Here is an 11,115-nt window from a genome sequence, read left to right as displayed (position 1 = left end):
AGAGATCCGCCTGGCTCTGCCTCCCGAGTGCTGGGATTAAAGGCGTGCGCCACCACCGCCCGGCAACTTGCAGGTTTCTTAAAACTCCAATTTAGGGGGCTAGAGATATGGCTCAGTGGTTAAGAGCACTGGCTGCTCTTCTAGAAGACCCAGGTTCAATTCCCAGCACCCACATGGCAGCTCACAACTGTCTATAACTTCAGATCCAGGGGGATCTGACAGCCTCACACTCACCTGAATGCAGTCAAAACCACCAATGTGCATAAAACAAAATTTAATAAATTATTAAACAAAACAAACAAACAAAAAACCCTCTAATTTAGACTGGATGAAAAAATGTCTGTGTAGCTATTACTTGTCTTTAGAATGCTTTCTAGGATTCAATGAGGCTCTCTTAACCATCCTTGAGATTCTCTCTCTCCTTCTTTTCTCCTCCAATTCCATAGCTCTTCAAACAATCCACTCTTCAAACAAATCAGGTTTATGTTGTTTTTGTAGCTCATGGGCAAAGGGAAAATTCATATAAAAAGGATGCTCCTGTGAGTCTGTTCCTAGAAAAAGCTGTCGAAGAAAGAAATCTGACAGGAAATAGATTGTACAGGTGGGTGAAAACTAGGAATGCTTACAGTGTTTATATTCTTTTAAATGTAAAAATGCAACACAGCATCAATTAAAAAAAAACTTTGCAACTTCCTACCCAACATGAATACTTCAACTTTTAGTGATATAATTTCAAGTGCTTTTTATGTTCGATTTTTTGTGTGTGCAACTATAATCTTAGCGTATATACTTTTGTTTTGGTAGAAATTTGTTAAAGAAACACTTCTTAACTCTTTTTCATATTTCCTAAGTTTTGGAGGAAGAATGTTTTAGGGTTGGAATTGTATACCTTTTAATGTTGGGCCTCTAGGATTCATATTGTTTCTAACTGAAGAATGTAGACATCAGCGAGTTTTAAAGAGAGCTAGGATAATGCTAACCTTGGGCCAAGAACAACAAAAAAAACAGGGCTTGTATCTGGAAAAGCTTCATGCTTTCTAATTATAAGGGAAAAGTGGGAAGTTTTGAGGTATTGGGAATCATACAAGCTTTTAGAGAGTCCTTACTATCCAAACCTCCTTCAGACTGTGCCACTGTTTACACTACAGAAGGCATTTAAGGATCTTAGAATGTGAAAAATCTGAGGGACATTTCAGAGATTTCAGAGCATGTCTCTGCTAACCTGGTGAGGTACACCAGGAGTCTAAAACCAGAAGAGAATGCAGACTTCAGCACTGTAGGGACAGAGGTGGGATGAGAAGGTAAATGGTATTAGTTACTTTTCTGTAGCTGTGATAAAACGGCATAGCTAAAAGTGACTGAAGGAAGAAGGCTTTATTTCAGCTTGCATTTCCAGAGGGAGAGAGTCCTCAGGTAGGAAAGGCATGGCCTAGAAGGAGGCATGATACAGGACCCCCAGTGACTTCCTCTAGCAAGGTTTAACCTCCTAAAGGTTCCATCACATCCCCAAACAGTGGCACCAATGGGGATCAAGTGTTGAAATACGTAAATACATAAGCTTATGGGAGAGAGTTTTCAATCAAACCCCCACACAGGTCTTACGATCCCTACTTCAATGGCCTTTTGAAGCACGATAGGAGAGAGGAAGGAGGGGAAAGGGATGGATGGCTAGGATTAAGAAAGGGAAAGGGCACAGACCCTGCACAGGTTCAAGCCAGATGGGATCCCAGCACCAAGAGGGTGAAGTAGAGCCCGGCCGGCTCCTACCCCTAACTTAGAAGCTATCTGTAGTTGATTCCTCTTGCAAAGGGGAAAGAGTTTTATCCAATGGGTTCTCACTGAGTATATTAACCACACTTTAGGTTAGGCTCCATGTCTGGGAATAGTTGACCGACACAAAACCAAATCAATGGTGTTTTTGTAGACTTTTTGTTTGTTTGGACTTTTTTTTTTTTTTTTTGTCTTATTGGTCTTTCTCTTGTGTATTTTAGTTTCTGGAGTTTTGTGTGTATGTGTTTCTTGTTTTTTTTTTCTTATTTTTTTTAACAGAGAGATAAAAGAAGGGGTAGAGTTGGGTGTAGGTGTGGAGGTAGGGAGGATTTCAGGAAGGGGGAAACCATGATCAGAATATAGTGTATAAAATATTTTTATACAATCAAGAATCAAGATAGAAACTTAAAAAAGGGCAAAGGAAGGAAGGAAGGAAGGGGGAGGGAGGGATGGAGGGAGGAAGGAAGGGAAGGAGGGAGGAAGTGAGAGGAAGAGAAAGGGAGGGAGGGAGGGAGAGAGAGAAAATGACCAGAAGAAATGGAAAAGAGTAAAGGATGATTAAATAAACAATAACAAGAAGGGAAAGTGGGAATGAGATTCAAGACTTGGCTGTTCTTAAGTGAACTTGAAGTCAGAGAACATGGGGTTCTCAGGGTAAAGCAGCCCTCCACAATTAGAAAAATCAGGCTGTACAAAACATTTAAGCCCCCTTGTCCATTTAGAAATTACACTTCCATGGAAAGAAGACAGTTCCAGAATTGTGAAAGGTAGAGGCTCTGCCGTCTGATGTCAACAGCTACCCCAGCCTTTCCTCTGGGCTCTTGTTTGGGTTTCTTTCTCTCGCTGCAGCATCCATGACAGATGAGCTATCCATAGTGGACCACAGGAGGAGCTGGAAATAGCATAGAACTTCCAAGTTCAGTCCTTAAAATACCTGGCAGTCTCTAGTTTCTCCCTTTTACAAACTGGGTGCCATGGAAGAAGTATGGCTGTCTTGATGTCGAGAAGCCCAGCTCAGCCATATGAGAAGTAAGAGGTTCTGTATATGGTGGAGGACTAAGGTACCTGATATTCTAGCGTGGTCTTCTAGCACCGTGCAGCTCTGTTTAGCTGCCAGGGGAATGATGCCAAGTGAGTCTTCAGATGAGTTGTCTAGAGTGTGCTTAGTCAGTCATCGGTGTTTTGGGGTACTGTGTTCCAGCCTGGTTTCTTGGGCAGCAGTAGACAACTGAAGTAGTTGCCTACAGTAGCAGCTCATTATTTGTTAAGAATCTCTGGTGCAGGTGTATGGTCTGTTGATCTGGACCAAGCCTGACTAAGCTGGCGTGGACTTGTTTGTGCCTCTGAAATCAAATGAGGGCTGGCTAGCCAGCTCCCCTGTGATGACTCAGCTCTTGCTCGCCAGGGTCTTTGTCCAGCAGCCGGCTTGGGAATGGCAGAGTCCCAGGAGCTGATACAGAAATGCAGTTTTCAAGACTTCCATTATATCATGTGTGTTCTTGCTCCATTGGCCAAAGTAGCTCACATGATAAATCCCAGGAGGAAAGGCACTGATAAAGGCAAGTTATCAATTGGGGACCATTAATATTATCAAATTTGCTATAAGAAACACACGCCTGTCTCCTGTGTAAGAATAGTATCAAGTAATAATATTAAGACTTTGGACCAAGATCTGGAATCAATTGGAAAAATATTTGAAATTAAGTAAAATATTTAAATGAGTGTTTTCTGGTCTTTAAATAGACTTTAAGATTTTCTGGCCAAGTCACTATTGCTAGTGACATCGGTGCTCTTCTCTTTCCAATAGAGGGGGACTCTCCTGAATCCCTACAGGAAGAAATTTTTGTCTCACTCCACACAGAACTAACACTGCAGTATCAAGGCTCTTGTGGAATTTCTTAGAGTCCCGTTTCACAGCGTTAGCCCTCTAAATGTCCACTAGGCAGTTGGCTTTGGGACTGCTCTAAGGAAGCCCAAGGCTCTTTGCTTCTTTGATTACAGAAGGCAGTCTAGGTGTTAATGGGAAAAGCAACTGTGTGGAGGAGGCACGCGACCGACCGGGGTGTCTGAGTGTAAGGCATCTGGCCAGTTTTGATCCACTGCGATTTCGTTTAGGTTTGGCTTTGCCTTGTTTCATATCCCCTGTGGCATTTTTAGTGACATCGCCTTTCTGGGAAGCAAACTCACTTCCCACTCCTTGAATTTCATAGCGCAAGTCTGAGAAGCGCGCAAAGGGAGACTATGATTACCCACTCCCAGAGCTCAGCTAGTCTGCTGCTAAGAGCAGTGTGATGCTGCCCCCTAGACAGTGATTCACAGCAGGAGGTTGCAAGGTTCTTTGATCTTTGATCTGCTCCTCTGTCTGCTGCCCCCTCCGCTGGCCCCATCTTGAACTCTGTTAAGCCGGTATTTCTGTTACTTTTTGTTCAGGGACTAAGAGTAAGGAAAACTGTGTTCTGGTCTGTGAGTTACTGGATGTCTTTGAGCCATGGTTTTCTCATCTGAAAAGCGTGCAAGCCGGGCCACATGTCTGCTCTTACTGTGTGCTTTAATAAGTTCAGGATGCCAGGACCCAAGTCAGAGGGGTCCTGAGTCAATGATGCCCTTAATCTCCTGTAGTGGCCAGACACACCTGAAAGAAGTACACTGGGAATATAGCCAAATAACAGTTCACATCTATTTGATTTGTCCGTTTCACTTCAATAAAACTTTAAAATAATGCAATTTTTGTTATAAAGGAAGTATTGTGCGCCATTCTAGGCTGATATTAAACCACGACAAACTCGCTGGAGTTGGGGGGGGATAAAAGATTTCAAAACTGCAGACGAGTGTTCTTTGCAGAACCTCAAGGGAGTGTCCCCCTCAAGCAAGGATCATCAAATGCTGGCCTTCCCCGAACAGAACATGTTTTGTTTTGTTTTAGAAAGGAAAAGTGGAAGGAAATGATGAAGCTGAAAAATGCCACTTGCTTCGACCCATCTGGAAGGAATCTCTACCTCCCTGTGCCTGTTGGATAAATTTAATTTTAGCGTCCAGGACAGCATAACCCCAAACACATCTTTAGATCTGGCCCCTACCCTCTTTGCAGCCATACCAACCTAGGTGAGATTCCAAGTAGCTCCAGCAGGCGCGCCCCACTGCTGCGCATTAGCGCGGGACCCCTCACTAGCCTATCCCTACCTGTTGGGTAGGTCTACCTTCCTTAAAGCACCTGCTATCCTTAGAAGGGGGGCAGCGGTGGTCTCAGAACCTTTGCCTGTCCCTTCCTCGTGGACAGGGGGAGCTTGTGATTCAAGTGCTGGCTCCTCAAGGAAGAGGAGTCAAGTCAGGCATTGCCTGGGGCAGGGGCACGCTCTACCCCAACACAATGCTCCGCCGTGGGGCTTCAAGACTCGGAGAAGCGCCTAGAAGCCCTGGAGCTTCGGAGGATCCTGCTAATTCCAGGAAGCCGCTTCACCTCTGCCCTCCCGTTCAGGTTGCGGACAGCGGCACTCGGTGCACAGTCCCCACGCACTCGGGAGCTAGGTGCGACCGCGGGCCGAGCTACTGCTGCAAACCGGTCTGGCTTCCCTGCAGGGCGTGCGGGATGGAGCAGGGGGTGGAGAGAAAAGGGGAAGAGCCTGGGCGGCCGGCGGGCGGGGCCTGCAGCCTCCCGGAGTCGCGGCCGCCGCGCAGCCTGCTCGCTGCCAGCCTCGCTCGGACTCCGGCGCGCCGTGCGGGGACCCGAGGCCGGCGGGTGCTGCCACTCCTCGGCCTCCACCCCAGATCTCGCCTCGCCCTGCCGCCCGCGGCTGCCGGGTCCTGGTGGTCCGCTTGCTACTCTGCCGGCGAGAGGAGCGGCGGGAAGGAAGGGGAACGCGGGGACACGCACACCGGCCGCGGCGCGCGCGCATTGCACACTCGCAGCCGCGCGTCCCCGTCACCGCGTGTCCGAGCCGAGTGTGGCCCCGCGGCAGGGCCCGGCACCTGCCGCCTCCGGCGCTGCCCCGGCTCCGCCCCGCCCGCTGCCCGCCGCAGCCACCAGGGAACCCGCGACATCCCGACAACTTGCCCGCCGTGGCGCAACTGGTCTTGGCCGCCGAAGCTCCAGCACGCCGGCCGGGGGAGGTAAGTTTCCTGCGCGTCCCCGGCAACCCTGCCTACACCCTCCCCAGCCGCCGCGCCTGGGGCTCTGTGTCTCTGTTGAGACCTGACCTGCTCTCCACCCTGCCACTTTGACTGCGTGAGTTGTGCTGGGGGTGACGTGGAGGGGGCGCCCGTGGTCACCGAACCAGGACCTTCGGTCCTTGGGGGGGGGGCCTCAGCTGCGCACTCCCCGTGGGCACCCACCGGCTCCCCACCCCAATTCCTGGGGTGGCAGTGACACCCGCTGATCACTCCGGCTCACTTAAACCAGAGCCCCTTCCCTCGTTTCAAGGGAATCTGCTGAGTTTGGTTGCAGTGGGAGAGGTGTCCCGGTCATTCTCCCCTGCTACTCAAAAGCGGCGAACTTGTTAGGCGCCCCTGGGATGTCCAGAGGGGCTTGCGTGAGTCGGTGTTCTGGTGATTTCTGGCTCTGGCGCTGGATGGAACAGGTGAGGTATGGTTCCAGCCTAAAAACAGCCACGGACTTTTACGAGTCTGCTCTCTCCACTGACCCAGGCAACGCGATGCTTCAACATCTGGGGCGGGGGGCTGGGAGTATGGGGCAACGGGGTGGGAGAGTGCTGGAGTTGGATTTGCCGCTCTGGTGCCAGGAGTCGTCGGAACCGAAGACAACAAATGTCTGCTTATCTCTCATCTATGCAGATGAGCATGTTCTCATTTCTTACCCCCACCCCCTTAGCCGGCTGTCTGCCGTGCACAGCATGCTTGGGTAGAAACCTGTTCCAGAGAAGTTGTTTGGGTAGGTTCGTGAATTTTTTCTTCGTGCCCACTGAAATCAGGGCTTCGAACAAGGATCTGCTATTTACTGTGATGCTATTTAAAGGAAATGCACTCTGACTCCCCCCGAGTAACACCCCCTGATGCTGCCCCTAGATGACATTCTCAGCTAGTTAGAGGTCCCCACTGTAAAATGAATGGCCCATAAGGACTGAGAACTTGTTAATCTGACCCAAGAAGTGGTCTCTGCTCTCGCTCTCTTGAACTTCGGCGTGGAGGGCCCCTTTTGTCTCTCTTCCGGGAGACTTCCCTCTTGTTCTGTGGAGAGCCTGCCGTGTTGTTGCAGTTGTTGGAGTAGATCAAAGTCCAAGGACTGGTTTTCCTTCGACTCCAGTGTGATGAAATAAATGGGGTTCCAGGAAGCTTTTGTCAGAGGGCTACCAGCTGAAAGGAACCCCTGGAAAAAAAATCTTGCCCAACCAAGTTCAAGACTGAGCCTTAAGTGTTCATGTGTGATCTCTGAGCTGAAGGAAATGCAAAGGTGAAGACCCCCGAGGACAGATGGGAAATGCAGTCAGTCTGCTCTTGGTGTGGGATGTCCATCTTCGAAAGGAAAGCTGTGTGGTGCTTACAGATTCAGCCACATTACTTTTTTGTCCAAACTAAGAAAACTGGAGGGACTGAAGAATGCCACCTAATATTTGCATCAGTGTTTTGCAGCTTTTAAATACTTTTCAGTATTCTAATTTTATTTCAACCATTTCTGAGGGAGATGAGATAGAGATGATAATTGCACATTTACAGGAGGCATAGGAGATTTGGATTCTGGGATTTGTCATCATGACAAGCGGTTGTTAGAGTCACAGCCAGGTTTTTACTGTTCCTAACTCAGAACCAGCTCAGGACTTGAAGTCTTGTTTTTGTTTTTTTAATGACCAGACTTGTCTTGCCTTCATGGTGGTCAGTACAGTCTCATTGCGATTTACCATTCATATGCTGCAGATGTGAGGAAACTCGGGGTCAGGCAACCATGGAAGTTGTGCACCCCTTCTCCTCTGAGTGGAGGTTCCGAGAGGAGAGTTCATCTAATCTCCTGACAGCTTGGGGCTTTGTGTCCTCTGTCATTGTCCCACTTCTGATCAGGATGAGGTCATGCTGTTCAGCATGCTGGTTGGTGACCTGGGCTGCAGCTCCAGCCAGCTTTTGTGCCAGACCATACACCTCCAAGCCTAACATCTTTCTCACACAAATCGAAAAGTGCCTGTGGATTTCTGTTTCTTTTTGCCAGCTTTAGCGTTCTGTGGTGTCTAGCAATGTGGTATTACTTCCTTTAGGTCTCTTTCTCTCTCTCTGAAGTTTAGGAGAAGAAAAAAACCGTCTACCCTGTATCAGCCACGGGCTTTAGCTAATCATTGATTCCAGCTTCAGTTAACTTTTTCTTACTTTGACTGTGGACCACTTGATGGAGGGAAAGAAAATTACAATTGTGTTTTAATCTACCACCTGCGTCTTCATTTTAGTGGTTCTGTTTGACTTGACAGTTTTCATGGTAAAGCACTCTCAGATACAAGTTGGTTTTATACTCCAACAGTATATGCATACATTCATTTATTTATTTATTCATTTAAATAATTTGGTATTTTGAGACAGGGTTTATCTGTGTAGTCCTGACTGTCCTGGAGCTCACTCTGTAGACCACGCTAGCTTTGAACTCAGATCCACCTGCCTCTGCTTCCCAAGTACTGGGATTAAAGGCGTGTGCCACTACCCCCTGGGCATTTTTTTTTTTAAAGCTTTGTAGTTTGCATATAGTAAATACCAATGTTCTCTCCCCCCCCCACCCCGCCCCCGCAGCTGTTAAGTTAATGGAAGTGAATGAAATCATTTGTAAGGAAAGCATGCTGTAAAACAGACGGTACCTCACATGTAAATTCCCCGCACAGAAGATAATTTTACTGTGAGGTGAGTTGTGCCTTCTCAGGAGCCCATTGCTGATCACCGGTGTTGTTTCCTGAGTCCATCGCGTGAAACAGTTTTTCTTTAACTCATTCCATCCATGTCATGCTCTTCTTCATGCCCTCCTACCTCCTGTTAGTAACGAATAGCTGGCTGAAGGAGCCATCCTTAGAAACTGACTTGTGTCGGTTTGTGAAAGAGCTTGTCTGGAGATGGAGAAACCAACCTCTCCTTTTTACTCAAGGGTACTGAGGTCCGTTTCAGCAGCTACTAACACTGGCTCCGTGGTTTTGGAGGAGGAACCTAATTAGTGAAACCAACCTAGTTTCCGTTCCCTTTAAGAAGTTTCTTCTCTTTCCACCCCTTCTTATATACAAAAACCAAAACAGTGTTTTGTTTTGTTTTATGAAAGGAAGAATGAGCCAGGAAATACAGGGGATCTTAAATATTCTGATAGACCTTGCTGTTTCTAGGGGTTGGGATACCTTTCCTCTTGATAAAGAATTCACATGGCAACATTCACTTGTTTAGAGATGCACCATTTACAGGTATGAAAGCTGAAGAGTTAGGAAGTAAACTGACCCACTCATGGTCATGTGACCCACTCATGGTCACATGGATGCTGGCCCAAGGCCAGAGCTAATGTAGCATTGTTGTTAAAGGGGTTTATTTTCAAAGTTGTGCCAGGATTTACATTGAGGGTGCAGTTTTGACTTTTAGGGACCATAGAGATTTGTTGAAAACTTCTGTTTGCCAGTGATTTGTAGGGCAGGTATATGGTTTCCTATTTATGTTTTTAAATATTGTCTAAATAAATGCCATTATAGAGAAAAATGTTCATTCTTGTCCATATACTGTTATCCTCATGACTAAGATACACCAGCCGATTCATAATTAATACTTTGTTCTAACCAGGGCTTGAAGAAAGGGACCTGTTTGAATAGAAACAAATGCAGGGTGGTTTTGTTCTGGTAAATAAAGGCAGCCGCTAAAGGTGGCCCTGTCACCCAGCCAGTGAAATCATAAATATGCATACATTTAATTTGCATTTGCTTGTACTCCGGTTAAATTGTAATTCAAAGCAGAAAAATAATTTTGTGTGTGTGTGGCTACAGCCTTCCTTATTGTTCTCTGAAAAACATCAAGTCCTAAATGTGTTATTTGTTACAAAAAAAAAAAAACCCATTTCCCTTTGTATGGAATGCATTTACTGGAGTTGGAGGAGTCCTTTTAATTCTTTAGGAGCGGCCTGGTACATCATGTAGCTCAGCACAGCCTTCACTTGTGGTCTTGTCTCTGCCGCTGGAGGTGTTTCTGCTAAAAGACAGGGAAAGGGGTGGGGACCTAGCATCATTTTGTCTTACTCATTTTTCTGTGTTTTTGTTGTTGTTGTTTTTCCAAATCAACCTCAAGCTTATTTTTTAAAACAGCTGCTGCCATTGATAATTTTTTTCCCCAGCCATTTCCTACTAAAAATAAACAAATAGGCCAACCTCAGTTTTGTGCAATTTATTCTCAACATTAACATCTTGTGCATGGCTTCATCGGAATGTACAAAGGTGATGAGCTCACAGGAACGTACATGAATTCACTTCACTAAGTTGCTCTTGGGATGACTTGGAACACAGACAGTGGGATGAAGACATCCATATGAAGTGTGAGCGTGTGAACTTCCTAGCACTTGTTGACCTATACAGTTGGTGGGCCCGAGTAGACAATGTTAAAAACAGTATGTTTTGGGGGAGTTTATGCAAGAGGCCACCCGTGAGTCCTTGAGATCCCTGTCTCTAATGTATTTTTAGAAAATCAACTGGGAAATTGCTATGAAATGGGAAGCACTGCATGTTTAACATTGTTCCCATCCTTGAAATGGGTATGCAGTCTTTCCCTGGAGGTGAGGATTCTCATCTCACGTGCTAGGAGCCTGGGAGATATAATTACCCAGGGGTGAAACTAAGGTTTGGAGACAGAACTGTAGGAAGTTCATCTATTTTGTAAAGAAACAAGGGGGTATTTAAGCTCCAACCAGTAATGCTGACTGATGAGTTTGAAGAGCAGGATAAAGACATAGCTAGTCATAGAAATGTGGTTTTTTGGCACAAGAAATACAATGGGTTGAACGTGCTACATGATGGGTTTCTTATTTCTCTCTCTCTCTCACTTTCTTTTGGTTTTCGAGAGGGTTTCTCTGTGTAGTCCTAGCTGTCTTGGAACTCACTCTGTAGACCACACTGGCCTTGAACTCAGAGATCCGCCTGCCTCTGCCTCTGAGTACTGGGATTAAAGGCGTGTGTGTCACAACTCAGCAATGTGATAGGTTTCTCATGCTTAATTCATACCTTTTTTTCTTTTTTGTTAAAACTATGCCCACCATCATGTGACCTCTTTGAGGGAGTAGGAAGTATGTCGCAGGTGTTAGGCAAATATTTGTCAATGAAAAGGTTAGGCATCCTGTTTTGTTTATGTTTATATTCTTGGGTTTTAGGGCTATGACCAATGGTGAGAACTTTTTAAAATGTGTCAACC

At 46.3% G+C, this 11,115-nt stretch overlaps 1 protein-coding gene across 1 annotated transcript in view; it reads left to right on the top strand.

The window, feature by feature from the left end:
- The first annotated feature begins 5,392 nt into the window (after window positions 1-5,392).
- Window positions 5,393-11,115, top strand: part of Pip5k1b (phosphatidylinositol-4-phosphate 5-kinase type 1 beta) — a 276,063-nt gene continuing 270,340 nt past the window's right edge. Inside the window, exon 1 of the mRNA XM_076561464.1 lies at window positions 5,393-5,877. The gene's annotated coding sequence lies outside the window, so the exon portion shown is untranslated. The remainder of the gene's footprint in view (window positions 5,878-11,115) is intronic.

The sequence above is a fragment of the Peromyscus maniculatus genome, chromosome 1, assembly GCF_049852395.1.
Source record: "Peromyscus maniculatus bairdii isolate BWxNUB_F1_BW_parent chromosome 1, HU_Pman_BW_mat_3.1, whole genome shotgun sequence".
In the NCBI taxonomy this organism is placed as follows: domain Eukaryota; kingdom Metazoa; phylum Chordata; class Mammalia; order Rodentia; family Cricetidae; genus Peromyscus; species Peromyscus maniculatus.
This window is presented reverse-complemented; position numbering and strand designations above follow the sequence as displayed.